The 19,141-nt window shown below is 40.1% G+C and overlaps 1 protein-coding gene across 1 annotated transcript in view; it reads left to right on the forward strand.

Moving 5' to 3' along the window:
* cntn4 (contactin 4) overlaps positions 1-19,141 on the forward strand; it is a gene marked incomplete at both ends in the record, with an annotated part of 169,059 nt that overhangs the window by 119,921 nt on the left and 29,997 nt on the right. The gene's annotated exons all lie outside the window — the stretch shown is intronic.

Genomic DNA, 19,141 nt, shown 5'->3' on the forward strand with positions numbered 1-19,141 from the left:
GAGAAACGTCATGACCACCCATATACTATTGAAAGGTTATGATGACCATGTAATAATGGTAAGGATGCAACCTAACCCTAACCCTTCTGACAAAAAATAACATATTATTTTAATATGAGTGCCGATTGAAAGCTCAAATTTAAGTTAAGTTAAGATAGGATCTGAGAGAGGAGAGAGCACAGCTGTGAGTTTAAGAGCTGCTTCTGTTTTTCCCTTTCTTTGAAGCTTAAGTTAAGATAAGACAAGCAGTTAGGGTTTTTTCTATAAGGAGGCCCCTGGTTCATATTTTGTTGGCTTACTCAAAAAGTCAAAATTATCTCATACAGAGAGCCTATTTTTAAAAATTCTAGAGATTTTAAACCTGGTTAACCAAAAGTCTCCAGTTACTGTGGCATATGTTATTGCTGCATGTCCATAAAGGGATTATGATGGTGTCCTGAAAAAAAGCAGCATGAAGCGCAAATGTGCGATGGTTTATGGGGTTTGCTTTGTCTTATCTCGAGCTCTTTGGTGTCGACCAAAGGAACGTCTGCTGAGCAAATTCAAAGTGCTAATCAAGTACTTCTCACCTCATTGGGGTTGAAAACGGCTCCAGAAAATCTAATTATTTAACGTCTGACACAAAGTTTATGTGGAGCAGAGGGTCATCTTAGTGTCCTGCCACATTTGACCCCTGAGATGGGAAGTGTGCTGCATGTGATAACTTTTGCCAGTGTTCATGTGTGTCTGTCTGAATGAAGTGTGAAATCTGTCCCAGTAGCCTCATTGCAGGCAGGGGTCATCCATTGGGTGTCACCAGTCTAGCATGACTGTGCTCTGACAGCAGGGCTGTGTGCACAGTGTCTTGCCAGGCTTTGCATATATACAAAGCAGTGTTGTTGCTTGTCAAACAAAGTGGCGCAGAATTTGCATAGTGGTTTCGCTACTGGTGCCCTTCACTCACCCCGTGCCACTACCATCACACATTTCTCTCAGCACTTGCACCATTCTGATTTTGCTGTTTTGAATTCATAGCTAAGATTGATTTCACATTTGTCTTTGGTGTGACACGATCTGAAGTGATAAATGAAATGGCAGTGTCTGTACCAATGTTAAATAGATGCTTTGTTTTTTAGAAATGCTCTTGCGGCATCCACTTGTCCTTCAGTGCTCTCACTTATTCCTAGCTTTAAATCACATAATGACCAACTTCTTTGATAAATAATGAATGACTAATTATTTGAATCATTAAAGTCTAATTAATGTATTACTCTCAAATAATTAAAATGATGGAATTCCTTTTGTCACGGCTGTGACCATTGAGTTGATCTCCTTGGCACACTAAGAGAATCATGATAATAGACAATTAGTCGATGGATTTCCTTAACTCTGTCTTTGTTCTGTTACTTTTAAAAGTTTGTTTGATGCTAAGAAATATGTCTCAGTGCTTTTAATCACATTAAATAAATGATATTTGGCTCAGACCACCTGTGCTGCTGCTCCAATATTTAGAAGAAAAAGCACAGATTTCAAATGAACCGTCCCAGCTGTATTACATTAAAAGGAAATGTGTTGCCATGATGCCGGACTGTATGCCAGCTTGGAATTGGACTAACTATTTACAGAGCTTGAAAACACATGCCAGAGCCTTTAAATTAGCTGATTACAGCTCACCCGTACTATCTTCCCTATCTATTATCTTCCTTTTCTCTAATCTGTGGCATACACAACCCTGCGTCGTGTGCCACACCACAAAAATGTTCAGCATCTTTTGTGGAAATCATTAGAATAGTCTTTTAAATGGCTCCCCGATAATAGCTGCCCTGCCTGTAGGTGGACTAACTTCAGCCTTATCCTGCTAGTTGTTTTGAAAAGTATAAGAATTCAGTAAAGGAGGCTACTGATGCAAATTAGTTAACTGCAAGTAAATTACATCCTGGTTTCACACATCAGCTGTGTGCTATATTTCTTGCTTGTTATTTGTTATGCCTCCATGCCAACCCCAGCTGTGGTCAGAGGCATTTCCAGGTTGTACGTCCCTTTCTCGTGAACAGGAAATCTCAGGAACCCCTGGAGGGATATTCTTCAAATGTGGCACCAATGCCCCTTGGACTCAAGGATGAACCAAGCCCCCACCACAGTGACTTCCTGTTTGATCCAATATGGAAGGGCCAAAAATTGCAGTTTGCCGATTTCTCATTGATCCCCATGTTAAACAGGCCGTTTTCACAGCATAATTAAACCTGTTTAATGATACAAAAAACATTTTAGTTTGTATGTTTAGGTCCTATCTCCATGGCAACCTTGAGGAGGGCGAGGTTTTTTTTTGTACCAGGCTACTTTGTATTTTGTTGGAGGTTAAAATTTATGAATCATTAGGGGCGCAGCCTCTTGAGTGACAGTTAGCCTCTGGTCCTCACTTCTCCTCAGAGGCTAGTGGTCAGGCTTAGCATGCTAACGCCGTCATCTCAACCTTGACCGCTGTCATTCGTGTGGTGGCGTTACCACAAGATGGTTTGCTCTTCAATCAACTGTACCAACAGATGGTTTAACAACACAACGTGTTAGCTCTATTATGCCAGCTAATTAAATAGACGCACTTGCACCATGACATGCAATATACCTACTAGTGATGGCAAATACACTAGATTCTAATCTGGAGCACTGGGAGGATTCAGGCCGTATTTGGGCCGCGAGGGTCGGTGTTTTACAGTCGTAATCAGTACAGTTGGATATCAGTTTACATCATATATCATAAATGCTGGCTGCCTGCAATTGACTCCCGCAGCCACTGTGTTTTCCACTAGAGACTGACACGGGAGTGCCTGCACTTGACTCCTATGTTCTGGGCTATAGAGTGACCTCCTGTGTCAGTTTGACCCTCTAAAAAATCCTGCTCCCACATGTTCCTGTTACAAAATTAAAAAAAATTACTCCAATTCCCTTCCTGTCCCGGAAAAAAGAACATGGATGAAATGGAGGCAAACTGCTACCACAAGATGGACAACCGCAAGATGGTAATTCAATTTTGCTGTATATATTTAGCCTTGGGAAAAGAATTGTGTTTGTAGGCTTATATAGTCTGTGTATGCCTGCATGTCTGATCATGCCCGTTTAGTTATGCACCTGTACAGAAAGGTGTGAAATCATAAGAGGAAGCTGTGAACCCCTTTTGTTGAAGATTAATTGCCTTAATTGTGTTAGCACTCTGCAGTGGCTTCGGCAGAAAGGGAACTAGTGTCACCAGCTGGGTAATCCATCTTCATAGCAGCACCACCCTTCTTTTTCTGCAGAGGACCAGTGAAGGGGGGGATGTCTTATCTACCCCAGACAACCCTTCAGGGACGAGGTTTAGATGACATCAGCTGGAACAAAGCAGCTGAGAGCGCAGAGCAGGGCAGGTCTTGCTGATGAGTGTGTAAGTGGGCCATGTCAGCCAGAAAGCAACCTAAAAAACATGCAATTTCAATATGTCACTATAGCAGGAAAAGATCAAGTTTGTTAGGCCACTCACACCAGCCCCACTTGCACATGAGCCACCGCAGGATGCTGCTCCTTACTGTATTAAACCCCATCTTTTAAAGATCTTGAGTATCTATCTCTATTAGCTTTGGCAGTCATGCATATATTTGTGCTGGATCTTTCAGTCCTTTGAAGAGGGTGTTTACCCCTGAAGGGAGGCATTACAGTGCTGTGGGTGTGGCAGGGACATATCCCCCCTTTTTTGTTTTCAGGCACAATGTGCACAGTGAATACATGTTGCCTTTTGGTACACAATACAAAAAAGAGAAGATCTAATGCTATAGTTAAGAGTATGTTTGATTAAACATAACTGTTTTGCTCTTTAGCATTCATTCCCATTTCCACGCCTCTCTTCCCCCAGGATTTGAGGGACAGTGAGAAATCCAGCATGCCCCAGGTATCCATGGCAATTCCATTTAGTCAACGCAGGCCAAAGGGTCTTACATCTAAGATAGGTTTGAGCTATGGCACTGTGATGCAAATGCTTTATGCTAAAATGTTCTTTTCTTTTATTGTACTGCATTTCTAGGATATGCATTATAACTCTCAAAAAAGCTATTTACACTGGGTAGGTATGAATCCTGCCGGTGGCTAGATTACGTGGGGGAGCAGAATTTGGTCTTTTATTTGTATTATAATTGATGAGCTGTGGTGGTGCTCTGAAACTAATTTTAAAATGGTTGGCTTGAATCAAGCAATCTCACTGTTTGTTAGCCGTGATATAATACCCGTATATTATGGCAATCTCCTTTACACAATACTATATTAGTGCTGTCAAAGTTAACCCGCTAATAACGAGTTAACGCAAATTCCTCTTAACCCAATTCTTTTTTTTGACACGCGACGATTTTGAACGAATGTACTTTCTATGATTATGACCCTGTACTTTGCAAACTAAGGAAGCGATGCAGTAGTAACATTGTGCATAACGAGCAAAAACAAACCTCCCTGAGTGAAATAAATAAAGAGGCTCTATTGAATGGCAAGTTCAGCTTCAAAGAGAGATGGTTCTCTGGACAGGACCAAAGTTATCTGCATTTACTGTCTATGTGAACTGAGTTACCACCTGGGTGCATCTCAAATATTACTTGTTGGTCAAGCATACAGCTTATTCAGAGAGCCCTCCTCCCCCTTTGCAACAAACTTTGCACAGCGATAGCTAGATAGGTGGCTACATCTTGCAGGCTGATTAACATTGTGGAGGATCTGCTGTAAATGTGCATCGAATCCTGTGACTGCACGTATGAATCAGCGTACTATTTGAGCAGGCAGTATCTTTGAGGTCATTCTGGAGAATATTCTGGACAGTATTTGTCATTGTTTTGGTTGCTGCAATAATAATAAACATATATTTGCATAAAGCAAGCATATTTTTCCACTCCCATGTTGATAAGAGTAATAAAAACTTAAGGTAGAACAATTAATCGCATACTTTTTTAATTGATTGACAGCCTATTCTATATCATTGCGCTTTATTCTTTTTATACAAGGTTCTTGGGACTTCCTGCCATTACTAAGCAACCAAAACCACTTGTTCAGATCTCTCTTTAATCTAGTATCAAACTGGTTATCTAGCTAACAAAAAATTATGCAGAAGAATGTATTAAAGTATTGTCTTAAGTCGACTGATAAACAGTTGTATTTCTTTTCCTCACATTTTTCCACACAATAAAAAAGAGCTGAAATTCAGCCATTGCCACAAGTTATATTTTTGCCCCCTCTGTTTATGTAGAAAAATAGCAAAAACAACTAGATGAGCCTTGATTAACTTGGTTGGAGCTTGAGAGTACTTGAACCAAAAAGTTAGTCCTAGATGTCTATTTAGTGTGCTCAGCGGTATGCTTTTGGCAAGAGCCCTAAATGAAGCAAGCACATTTTATCTCAGATATGTTGCAATATATCCACATCACCATCATCAGTGCGGATGTAGTTAGACATTATCTGACTATTAGCTTTTCAGACCCACGGGTGGCGCTGTTTGTTGTGGGTGTGCGTGTGTTTAGGTGCAGCACTGTACCTGTAACCTAGTGGAACAAACTCAGCTGAAATGAATTGATGGACGGACAGACTGGTTCATGAATTTTAAAAGTATTTAGCGCTCTCCTCCTGCTACGTTTCTTATGTGCGTACTGTACTCCAATTAATATATGTTTTCCAAAATAGGATATATATGATTTATTGGGAGAAGTTTTTAAATTAGACATTTAGCGACCCCATATAGTCCGAAATGAATACTTTTTTGTAGCATGACCACATTTTCTGCCATTGCTACAATTCCACTTTGGCAGTCAAATCAGGTTCCTTAGATCTAATTGTCAAACGATCGACTGTTCGAGGTCACCCCTAGATGACATGACATATGCTTTAATGATGATTGGATGTTCAAGCACTTCAAAAAATGATTATGAATTTCACCCGAATTTGCAAACTTTGAATGAATTAATTTCCTCAATTGGAGATAAAAAGTGGTGATTTATTCATTTCAAATCCCACTATACTTCACTAATTAAAAAGAACGTGCTAGATAGTAGTTTAATGACATATATTGAAATATTTTACACCCAATATATAATCATTAACATTTTCTGAGCTCCGGACAGAGCAAATTAATGACGATAGCATTTATTACATTTGAAAACTCAATTAAGGAGTCCAGGATTCAACAAATGCACAAATGATATTACTAGGGATGCTCGATATTGGCTTTTCTGCCGATATCCGATATTCCGATATTGTCCAACTCTTCATTTCCGATACCGATATCACCCGATACTGATATATGCAGCCTTTTTACACCAAAATTGTTAGATAACAACATGACATATCACCTATCATGGAATTAACACATTATGCCTCATTTTATTGTGATGCCCCACTGGATGCAACACACAACTGTGTGTTTCTTCTCGGTGTCGGCTGTTTCTGTTGCTTCTTTTCATCACTTTGCTGAACAGATGTAGCGTATCACTCCGCATGATTCTTCTTGTGACATGGGTGATCAAATTTGATGTATTAAAGGAAGACGCCTTGTTTCCTCCTCTCATAACCGACGCCTTGCAGTCATTGCAAATCGCAAATTTATTGTTAGTAGGTGACACTTGGAAATACTTCCAAACCTCGGACATCTCATGCACCGGGCGAGCTGAAGCTTGTTAGCCGCGGTTAGCAACCTACGAGTCTAGTGTGTTGTTGTTGTTATACGTCATCAAGCACGTCCCTTGTTGCATTCATGCAGACCCGGAATTGCTGAAGTCTACAGAACAAACATCGGTTGTAAAAACCCGATACCTATAATTCCCAATATTACATTTTTAACTCAATATCTGCCGATATTATCGGACATCCCTAGATATTACCTCTTTAGTTAAAAAATACAAACTGAGAAAGTTTGTCTAAAATAATTGTTTATCAGTGATACACTGAGGCGACTAAGCTGCTGGTCTGTGAAACAGTCTGCTCTGATGATCTGTGCAACTTGAATGGGAGAAGAAGTAGTTATTTGATTTTTCTATGAGATGGAGCTCATGGTGCTGTAATTTTTATTTATTTTACACCACTATTTATTCTGCACACATGAGCTTTGGATCTTCAGTGTTGTTTTTATGTCTTTTAGTGAGCAATTTAGAAAAAGATTAGAATACTTTTATCTCAAATTCTCTCTATTTCTCCAATGAGTTCAAGCCAGAAACTATTACAGGTTCTCTTACAAGCCTATTGAAACTGTAAACTATGTGAAATGTTGCACCAGTGCTAGCTGTAGCAGGTATGGTGCACTTGGGAGTGTAACCATTTGAGTGACATCTTTGAACAAGGTGAGTACAGGAAGGCTGTTGCCAAGGTAACATCTGTTCAAAGTTCTTTCAACTCTTTTTTTACCCCAGATTATCGGGTTCAAACCGCTAGAGATGCACAGTCCCAGGGGACATAGGATGAAACATGAAGTGAGGATGCCTTTGGAAGGAGAGGGAAGCTAGAGACAATATCAACAATGTTTAAATGTATATATCATGGCTTTTCTTAGGAAACATGTCAGAACCTTTCCTATATTGAGTTCAAATCATAGATTGTATAAATGAAAAAGGTTTAGAAATAAAAATTAAGCCATAATTATCATGTCATAGCCTTTAGCTTTCAACAGAGATACAAGAATATTTTTTCCACTTTACCAACCTGCTCACATAGCGGCGGTTGTGTACCATGAGCCGTCTGTCGCTGTATGGCAGTCTTCAGCCTGGTCTCACTAAAAGGCGTGTGAATGACACGCTATTTCTCTCAAGCCATCTCGCGTATAATTACAACGCATGTCCTGTTTTTTGCGTGTCATTTCACGCCATGTAGTCTCAATTGACTTGTATAGTGCAGAGATGGCGTTGTCATTTCACGCACAAATGTCATTGAGGGAAAACCCACGTGTTCGTATTTCTCTGCTACTTTCCGGAGAAATACGAAGTGGTGGAGCTTTCTGTCAGAGGGTTGTTTTTAAATCAATATTTCATGTGAAGGATGGCTGAAATAACGTGCGTGAAATGCCCTAACCCTAACCCTAACCCTTACCCTAACCCTAACCCTGACCCTAACCCTAACCCTAACCCTGGGAAACAACGGGCGTTAAATGACACGCGAAAAACTTAATATGCGTAGACATGCACGCGAAAAGTCATGCAAGTCATGAAAAGTGGCGTGCTATTTATACGCCCTCCCATGAGACCACGTTGCAGTCTTTGTTAGGACTGTGAGATTTCATTTCCTTGAAATCATGACATGGAGTAACAGAATCAAACGTAGGGAGAGCTCAAATCTCAAAGCAACAACAACGTTCGTCACTAGCTATGTTGTGATTGGTTCTGGACAGTCTCTTCCTCTCCTTTTTAATCGTTGTTTTTGTCTCCCTCTGTCGGTGTTTTTCTGTATGTGCTTTCTTTCTGTTTCTGGTTAGAGTTTGTTTTCCTGGCAGGTGATTCTTGTTGGCACTACCATCACCTGCCACTCTGTATATAATCCGGTACTGAGCCTCACTCAGTGCCGGATCGTACCCTCTACTTACCCTGATGTCTCCCTGTGTACCTGTTCCTCTTGTGTCCATTCATCTCGTCAGTTTGTATCTAGTTCTTCGTGTTTTTTTCCTTTGTGTTAGTGCACCTTTTTCTAAATAAGTTTTATTAAATTTGTTAATACCGTCTCCTGAGTTCCGTGTCTGCATTTTGGTCCCCTCCTCCGTCGTCACACATGACAAGCTGGTTAACAAAATTTAAATGTTACCAAATTGACCAAACACCAATTTATTGGCAAAAGAAAATGTGTTTTAATTTCAGTTGGGCTTTAAAGATTACTCGAGAGTGCAGACCTCTGCTTAGAAGTGCCCTCTCTCACAATGCATTGTCCAGTCTTTGATTATTCCGACGCCTCATGAATGCAGCAAAAATGCCCTATATCTTAATTTTAAAAAATAATGAAAAATAATTATTGTATCAACCTTGTGATTTAGATCCATTTCAAAATTGAATGGGTTCTTCCTTGGCCCATGAGACACTCTCCAACAAGTTTTATGAAAAGGTAATAATTAATTTACAATTAGAAAAGTCCTTATATCATGTGCTATCTAAAGAGAAGAAGAAAAAAATTTGCTAACACACGTTTGACTCGGTTGTACATATTTTGGATAAAACACGCTTTGGAGCCTAACTATGAATGATGCTCTATAGATTTCCTATATTTTTCACATTTTACTAAAAAATTCCTACATTGATGTATAGTGTCAAGATATCATGGAACATGTTATACATATTATGTTTATGGTTCCCAGTATTTTAAATCTTTGTGAAAAAGAAATCCAGACCTCAGGCTTGAATGACACCTTTTACTGGCCACTCACTTTCAAGAGTTAAATATTTAATTAAAATAACAACAACTTCATTTTCATTATTTGAGCTTTATATCTTATTGCACAGTAATGCCATGCCCAAATTACACTTACCTTTATCATAAAGAAAACTATCAAATCCCAAAGTGGCAATATCCGAGTAGCTTGACACACAATTACTGTGATAAATCACACGCCATGCCATTGGGAAATTGGCACAAACATCAACCCCTGCTTCCTCCCGAATTCCTTTTTTTTTCTTTTTTTATCACTCATCACAAATTGAGCTTTGATGTACACCTTGAGGCCTCTTTAATTCTACTTTTTACTTTTGCCAAACTATTGACGCACACATTGAAGAATGAATCAGTTAGCATGAGAAACTACCGAAAACTACCTCAAAAAGACAACTGAAGGATGTTCTCTGACTCATTGCATCGTTTTTTTTATCTGCAAGGTATGTTTATAGCTTTGAGTGGTGTCTGTTAATGTCTCAGCTATAGGTCCGGGCTTAAGCCAGTGACTAGAAAATGTCTTTGAGTTAAAGTGAGAAGACACAGGAGGCCATCTGTATATGGCCTGGATGTCGATTAGTCCATTAGTCTGTAGAAAGAGCTGGATCTGTAGTCATAACCCACTAGTTCACTGTCCCTCTTACATATTGTATATCCCTCCTACATTGGCAGAGCAAATAAGCATGGCTGTCACGTAAATGAAGAGATGTCTCGCAGAGTGATCTCCATTTACGGGCCCATCTGCTCTGCCAGACGCACTCCTGAAAGAATCAGTGTCAGGAGAACACCAAAACTGTGGAAGAGGCATAGCAGCCAACTTTGCATTAATTTACTAATCACATATCTTCTTATCTTTCCATGATGCCTTTGTTCTGTTTCAAGGAGATTGTAATAAGAGCTTCATCAGATGTATCAGGGCTTAATTTTATGAGGAGTTGGAATTAATAAGCGCAGTATGGGAACAGGTGTATTAATAAAGGTGGTGATTAAATGATCCGTGTGAACGGATGGCCCAGCATGGGTATTTCAGTCCCCTCATTCTAAGGCTGCATGCTGTTATTCTTATTAAAAACATTGTTTATCATGTTTAAATGTCACTTCACATTTTTTCTCATCAGATCTCTTATTTCCTCATTTGTCTCTAATTGAACATCTGCTTGTGAAGTGGAGTGCTGACTCTGTGGAGGTTAGTGGTGAGTGAGCAGTGCCAGGCCTGAATACTGAAAGCTTATGTGCCCAGAAGGACTTACTTCATTACTTTGCCTTGAGGAAAGGTTTACTACCTGACAAGGCTGCCGTGGACAGCTGACTGGTGCTTTTCATTTTGTCTTTGCCTACACCTCTCCATCCTGGCTGTAGCTTAAAAAGTCACGTGAAGGAGTGTGGCCCCCCTCGCCTGAGAATGGGAGCAAACGGAGGATTAGTTTTGCTGATCCTGGCAGCTGCAGACAAACACCTGACACTGTTCAGAGGTGTCTGCTAGCACACACACACACACACACACACACAGACACACACACACACAGACACACTAACATCCGCATAGCAGATTACTGTAAATGTTTTATTTATCCAAACCTCTCTCAGAGTTGGAGCTGCTCAGAAGGTGGAAATAATCTCATTGGTTGGCTGAAACCTCAGTTGGGAGAGCAAAAGTCCTACATACTTTTGTAAGGAAGGTCAAGTAAACAGCTAGCTTGGTTAGTAATCAAAGTAATAATTGGGCATGTTAATAGAAAATCCTCCTCTTTTTATAATCCACTCATAACCATTAAGGCTGACGTCTTCTGGTCAGTTGGATATATGGACCAGCAGCATTTCTCCTCCTTCTTTGTTATTGTTCAGCACTTGTGGGATGTGATGGTTTGTCCGATGTATCCCACCCTTCCTCTACTGAACATATTTTAATTAGCAGCATCCAGAAAAAATGTGCAGCATTCAGCACAGAATAAACTCTCAGCATCATGACTAACCCCTGACTTGATTATATTTTATGAACGGTAAAAAGCAAGTTAAATGCTTTATTTTACTTGCTTTTCTTCTGCCATTCATTTTATTCCATGCTGTGTGTCTGACCCTTGGCCACTGGGCTGCCCAAGTCATTTCGCTGTATAGTTGGATATAAATCATTATTATGACATATTTGTGGCTCTAAGCAGAGGGGACTGCACCATGTGTGTCATATGCTGTGATCATCCGATCAATTTGGATTACAAGAAAAAGTAGATCATGATGTTGATTACTTACTGTGATTTTTGATCATGAGCATGAGCATCTGTTAATGTTACAAACATATTTTCCACTGGATATTGTCAGTTCCTTCACTTAGACATTAGCATGAACCCTGATCATTGAATTGACCTTTTTTAGGCTATGCAGATGCAGACTCATGCTATATATACGTACCCATATATACCATATATACTAAAATGAAATGAAACAGCCTTGTTTGAAAATGTAGTGAATGTCATATGGACAAATGAAACTTAAATGTGTGTGTTTCTATTTGATTTTGCTTGCATAAGATATATGCACAGCTAACATACATATTTAGCTTTACAAAACTTAGCCATCTGAGGGATTCATGAGTTGATTAGTTGATTCGTTAGCTTAACTGTGTTGCTGACACACAAACAAATTTTCTCCTAATTGTCAACCTAAAAAATGTAATTTCAGTTCATATGTGGCTTGTGAAAAAATGTGTCCATTATTTACTTCAGTGGCTACGTTCACCTCTCCCAGGATCTGCCATTGGTCTCCTTAAGAGACGGGACAGTGAAGAAACACAAATGACACAGATACAGGAAATAATGACTTGCGGCGCCTACCTTTTAAAATACCTCTGACATACCTCATTTGACAGTTTGACAAACCCCTCGCACAAACAGTGATACACCAATTGATGCCTGGCAGCTAGGCAATGACTGGCTTGTCTACCTTTGGATTTCTCCACGTGCTGTGTGCCTGGGAAGTTAGGATTCTGGCCTTCGCCAAACACATTGGTTGGTCCACGCCCTTACAGCAAATTCTCCTCTACTATAAAAAGTTAATTATACCGTTTGAAAATACACAAAATTAAGCATAAATGTAACTTCTGTTTTACTTTACCAAACATGTACAAGCTAAGCAGCTAAACAGGGTGACGTTGGGACAAAATAACTTACTTTTCCCCATTATACTTCAAATGATTGGACAAACTATCCCAACTGCTATAGCAGAATAATTTTTTCATTTTCTAGCCTTCTACACATCGTCATGTGGGTTGATGCTGACTTTTTGCACAGTATCATGGAGCCATGCAGTGCATATTGATGAATCATTTACAGTCTGCTAGCAAAATAATTTGTGTAAGGTAAATTGCACAAGAATTGAAAGCTTGAAGAAGTGTAACTTTAGGGTGCTGAGATTATTTAACGGTCATTTGATTATTAGTAGTATCAGTTCCAGACATTAATCTTGTAGCAAAAGACTGAGGGCAAATTTCACAGAAGGATTGTGCAGCGGCTGCTAAACCTGGGCAACAAGAAACGTTAATTTTAGAATTGTTGACTATATAATAAATGATGACACTTTCATTTCATTCAGAAGATATATATATATCAATCAGAATTAGAAATACTTTAATAATCCCCAGGAGAAATATTTAACAATCAAGAGGAAAGACAGACGTTGCAGGCTTTATATATAGATCTTTAAACTTTGACTTATGGGCAGGGTTATCCCAGTTGAAGGACACTTCAGTGATGGACACTTTGCTTTTCTGTCATGCTCACAAGCATTCATTGAATTTGTCAATGTTGAATTTGTTATTCAACATGATTAACAGATCTGACTCCCAGTCATTGTGGTTGTGCCCCCCACAACCAACTGCATCACTCACAGTGTTTATCCTTTAAATAATTTCAGACTTCAGGTCATTTATTGTCTTATTTTTTGTATCTATCAGTCTAACTGTACATCTGCTACATTAGCAAGTATTTCTCCTCTGGTGCAGGAGGGGGGGTTGTTAAACATGTCTCTGTGAAAAAATATGGTGCTGACTGACTAAACTCAAGTAAATCTCTGACCAGAGATAAAGTGGATTGTGAGATGTTTGCTGAGATTAGGTCAAAACCCTCTCTACCCATCTGCATCCCACGTACTGCTTGCTGGGATTATTTTTATCTGAAAGACTGTGGCTGATATCATTTTTCAAAGTGAGAATCCGCCAACGCAGCATGAGTAATCCATCTTGGTTCCTCTGACAATTTCCTACGGAACATGTGTGTGCTCTTTATTCCTGAAGGGATACCTCAGCACACGAGAAGAGATGAATATCTCTGGAAGGGGAATAAACCAGGAGAGCAATTTGTGATTAAAGGAATCCTCTGGAAGTACATACACAAACCTCTCTGCAGCCCAGTCCAATATACTCCCTCTCCCCGCAATGCAATTACCAACACAATCAAATCACGCTCCACAGACGGGAATTAAGATGTTCTCAATCAGCCTGCTTCATTAAGACACCTTCCGATAAAAAAAAATGCACACTTTTACACTACATTTATTCAGAGAGGGTTCATTTGCACTGAGGTCCTTGACAGTGTGTGTGTGAGAGTTGTTTTTATTGTTATTTTTTCATTATAGGCACAATATTTTCATGCCTGGGGACATTAGGTGAGCCTGAGCACTTAATTGTTCAAGTGAGACCAGATACCAAAATGTGTCGCACATTTCATTTCATCTATATCAGCATTTAATTGGGGCTTACATTTTCTTGTTATTTAGAAAATAAATCTGGCAACCAATTCCTCGAAATGTCCTACCAAACTATACTTAGGACAGTTAGTATTATAATGCAGTACACAGGTGTACCATTCCTAATGTATCTATCAAAAAAAGTAATACAAAGAAAGAAACAGCTTAATTCATTCTAGCTGTTGAGGCTATGGAGAAGAACTTGCTATTTCCCTGCTGACATTATGATAATACACACTGGAGCAGTAGTGGTAGTGTGCATTTCACAAGAGTAAGAGATTAATACTTGCGTCGCACCCCTGTCCCCTGGGTGTGTTTTTATCAAGCAACAATATTGCCAAAGAAGCTTTAATGCTAGCCGGTGCCCTGGAGACAATTGTCAATACACAGTGAACCAAAAGGTAGTAATTTTAAGTATTGCCTGCAACTTACTCCACTGTTAATGTAGCCCTGCCATAACCCTGCTGCCATTTGCAGAGCTTGCCTTTGTTGAGATCTGGAAAATGAGTGCTTATGTTGTATCAGTCATTCTTATTCACTAGCTCAAACAAGAGCTCCATGCAACAGTGGTCACAAAGGCACTTGTTGTTGAGCTTTGATTGACACCTCCAAAAGGTCCCTGTCGAACAGCATTTCCTACTCGATTGATTATAGTTGTAGTTTCGTACAGCTGAAAGACTGGAAGGGTAAACTGTAATCGAGCTGCCTAATAACTTACACTGAGGGAGTGATTTGTGCTTCTTTTTTGGCTACCAGGTGTTTTATTGCGATCAGGCTTAGCACTGACTCACTGGCATATTTGAAGCAGCCCAGTGCTGCGTTTCAATAGTGGTTTAACATGCCCTCATTCCCGTCCCGTCAGCACTTGCCCGCGGGGGAATCCTCGTCGCCATCTTGTCGTTCCAACTGTCTTAAAAACTGAAGTGAACTTGGTGAGATCAACCCTCGGAGAGCTGAGTTAACAACGAAGGTCACTTCAGAGGTGGATATCTCCCACAATGCACATGCAGTTATGCATTTGGTGGAAGAGAACAAGCCCATGGGTAGGTGGCAGTAATGTAAAACTCCACTATCTGACATGGTTTTCAGTTCCAGTTTTCTATAAATATTATCTTATTATAAGTCTGTATTCTTACTTGTGTGGGCTGTTCGCCTGTTTAGCAGGTCGTTTCAAAAGAAAGCTTATTGATAGCTTAATATTTTACTGAAAAATTAGAAGTTGCAGTACATATTTAGTCTACTTATTTTAGTTTATATATCTATGCTTGACTGGTATGGTTTCTTCTCAACGTTATCTGTAAACGCATGGAATAAATGTTATTTTAAATGTATCATAGCAGTAATAATGATGATAATCATGATACAGATCACAAACAGAGGTTTCTGAATCAAAGACAGATGCAGCTGTTTACAAAGTGGGGATGGTGCCGAGATATTGCAATCATCCATAGAAAACACCTTTATCTCATTGAAATGAGTATAGAGGTATTTGTAATTATTTGTATGAAGCAGTACAGCTCTAAACCTACAACTGATGGTGGATCCATGATAGTTTGGGCTAAAGTGAACGAGGGCAGGTGCGTTTCAATTAGTGCCCCGCTCCTCCCCCTGCCTAGTTTCACTCTGCTCTCCAAGTGGCCTCTGTGTGACGTTACGTTACACCAAGGGATGGGGGAAGTGAAGGAGGGCATGTTGAACAATAATGAAGCGAAGCTCTAGTTTTTTATTTTTTTACCTGTACTCTATATTTCCATCCCACCACTTGTCATAGTATTATTGGTACTCCTATTAATTTTTGCATGTTAGATTCAACACATTGCTCACCCTGTAATGAGATATCAGAACATTACATGGTCATACAGCGTCTCATACAGTTTTATAGTACTGCAGTCAGACTTATGTTCCACTCTTGACCCTACGCGTGGCATCATATAACGCAAGACATATGCTGCCCTTAGCACCAATTGGAAGCTGCACTGCGTGGACCACTCACAGTCCAGGAAATACCATGCTTATATTGGTTTAATAACTGGAAAAATGTATAATCTCAGCAATGAGATTAGGTTATGAAAGCAGCACAGCATGCAGCATAGATGCCATATACTGTAGGCCATGCAGTTGTTTTCTGACTTTATATAGCCTTAACTTTAAGTTGTAATCCGAAGAATTGAGATACCATGTTTCTAGGGGCCTCTTTGGGGGTGAGATGTAACTGCAGACGCACCTCTGGCACTTCATCTCCCAGAGTTCCTTTGGAAACCCAACAGTGTCAACTGTACAACGTCAGTAGATTGGCAGCTCCCACCTCCGCGATACAGCGCGATGCCTTCACATGCTCCATATGTCTGTTAATCCTCCATTGTGAGTCATCAGTAATGAAATGTTACTACAACGGTCAGATACAGTAGAGCGAGCATGACACAGAATTCAGAATTAGACACTTTGTTACATTACACTTTCACTTGTCAGAAGTTAGAAGTCCCCGTTTTCTGGGTACAATGGAACGCAACATAATCAACAGTGAAGAGCTCCAGCTGTGCAGACCAACCGCTGCTTATTGATGTAAGACACATCACTAACTGTGCGGCGCATTTGAATATAGAGAGAGAATGTCACTACGGACACCCAGATGGTATTTCTCGGCAAAGAGGCAATTAAACGTGCTGTCATTAGTGGGTCATATGATCAATTTGTTTGAACTCACTCTTTGATAGATAGGAAGTTAAAAGACAATTAACTAGATGAAAATCTTACCAATTATAACTTTAAACTACAACAACAGCAACAGGCACAGCAAGAGGTGAACAGGAGCAGAGGGGGCTGCTATGGGAGCGAGTGTGTGTGTGTGTGTGTGGGGGGGGGGCTTTTTAAGAGGTAGGGAGGCTGGAAATAAGGGGCGCTGCAACTAAGAGCAGGGGGGTGCATCTGCCTGAGCTGGTGTGGGAGTTGTACATAAAAAATAATAGGGGCAGCTGTTTTGATGCATGTCGTAAGCCACAAGTGTGTTTTGGCCTTTGAACCTCGGTGTGTACCCTCAGCTTCTTGCCTACATAGTTGTGGGAAATAAGCGGTGATAGTCATCACAATAAGGCTAAATGTCAATTAAAGATGATTTTGGGGTCAGGTTTGTTCAAGCTTGTTCAAGATTCTTATTGTTTTCTCACATGAAAACCACAGAACTTCAACAGGACTTCCTGAATCTCATCTTTTCTCCTAGACATTTTCGTTGATTGTAATCACCCTCCTTCTTTACCCTTCTTTTTCACTCTCGCAAGAGCTACATGATAGAAACGTCAGCAACACGCCCACTTGCCTACTGTGAATTCTCTGCCCAATGAGCTGCTCTATTCACACAAGGGCTCAAACAGACATTACAGACTTTGTGCTAAGGGGCTGGCAGGGTAAAGTATGTTTAAGGCCTGGTCCGACTGAATTGGACATTTGTGTTCTCCCATACAGCTCCTCTGGATAATGTTTTGCAGTGCATATGTGAAAGGGGCTTAAGATGCTAAGTCTAGAGCCAAGCTATAGCAGCTTTGTGAGGCCATACTTAATAACAAGGGTGATATGAGCTAAACTTTAATGTCAGCATGCTAAAATACTGACATTAGCATAATAACACAACACACTGAGTGTCTTTTTACACCCAGGTACAAATAGTATATATTTATATCCTACCAGGGTCAAAATGTTCAAATTGGGTCAAATTGCCCTGTTCACCATGATAGTTTAGTTTAGATCAGTTTAGTTTTAGTTAGTAGTATGTTAGCACTAAATAAAAAGATTTTAGGGAAATTTTGACCTGTGGCAGAACTTGATGAACAGTCTGAGTGTTACCAAAGTTATTACAATTCATTACTTTGTATAACATTTCATGGAAATTCATCCAATAGACATTTTGCCCAGAACAGCCTAGCTCGAGGGTAGAGCCACGCTAGTGTGGTTAAAAAACTGAAAGAGAAAGAAAAATTAAGTTTATGTTGAGTATGGCCTGAGCTAGGTTGTCATTCAGCATTACAGCAGAATTATCTTCACTACACTTAACTTGTTTTTTGAGAGGTGTTTGTTTTTTTTACTCTGTCTTGGCTTCAGGCTTTGGTTGGGAAAAGCTTTACATTTCAAATCACCTCAAAGCTAATCCTCTCCTATCATAGGGCCATGTGGTAATGCTCTGATCATTTGCTGCATCTAATGATCCCTGTGACAAGGTGAGAGTCTTTGGCAGAGGTCTGAGTACAGCAAAAATCAATATCAATTACACCTTTATCGGAGAATTGTCAAAAGTGAATGCCCAGGTGTTCCTCCAGAGTGAGCCAATTGCTTTGTTGACTGAAAAAACAAAAAAATATTTAAAAATCAAGAGAGTACCTGCTTTGTGGTCTCTAATTGACAGTTAACCTTGATGTTGAAGACATCACAAGAAAAGAGAACGCGTATTCGTTTATTTGTGATGCTGCATAAAGGAGACATCTGAGAATTTGTACCACAGTTGCAACGGGCCCGGCAGGCTGTAGCATCCTGGGTCTACGCTGCACAGCTTGCCTTGATTTATGCTACTGACAAGGCCGTTTCTTTCCTGCACAGCACACTGTGGGGAACCTAAAGGAGAGACAGCCTTTCAATTTATCTCAGACAGCCCATCCCCCCTTTGCACTTCTCTGTTTTTAAAGCAGCCAAAGCATAGATCAACACATGAAGTTAGGTCCCACCTTTTGTCCCGGCTCAGAGGATATGGTGACCTCGCCTCTTTCTCCGCACACTCGCCGCATTACAGCCTCTAACCTCCAGCACTGTTAGCTACACTGACGTTTTGATACAATTATGATTAGAAACATCACCCGCAGGTAGGTCGATGATGGTCAGTGGGGTTCGGAAATAGTAACACAGACACACCTTACCTTATCTGTGAGCTTTCCGTGGCAGGCAAACACAATATCAAACACATCCCCTGCAGTTCTTTTATACACTTACTTTTTCCATTTACTTGTCTGGTATTTGGAAGTGGATGTCCCCTTCAGTGGTGAGTAGA

The sequence above is a fragment of the Echiichthys vipera genome, assembly GCF_963691815.1.
Source record: "Echiichthys vipera genome assembly, chromosome: X".
NCBI lineage: Eukaryota > Metazoa > Chordata > Actinopteri > Perciformes > Trachinidae > Echiichthys > Echiichthys vipera.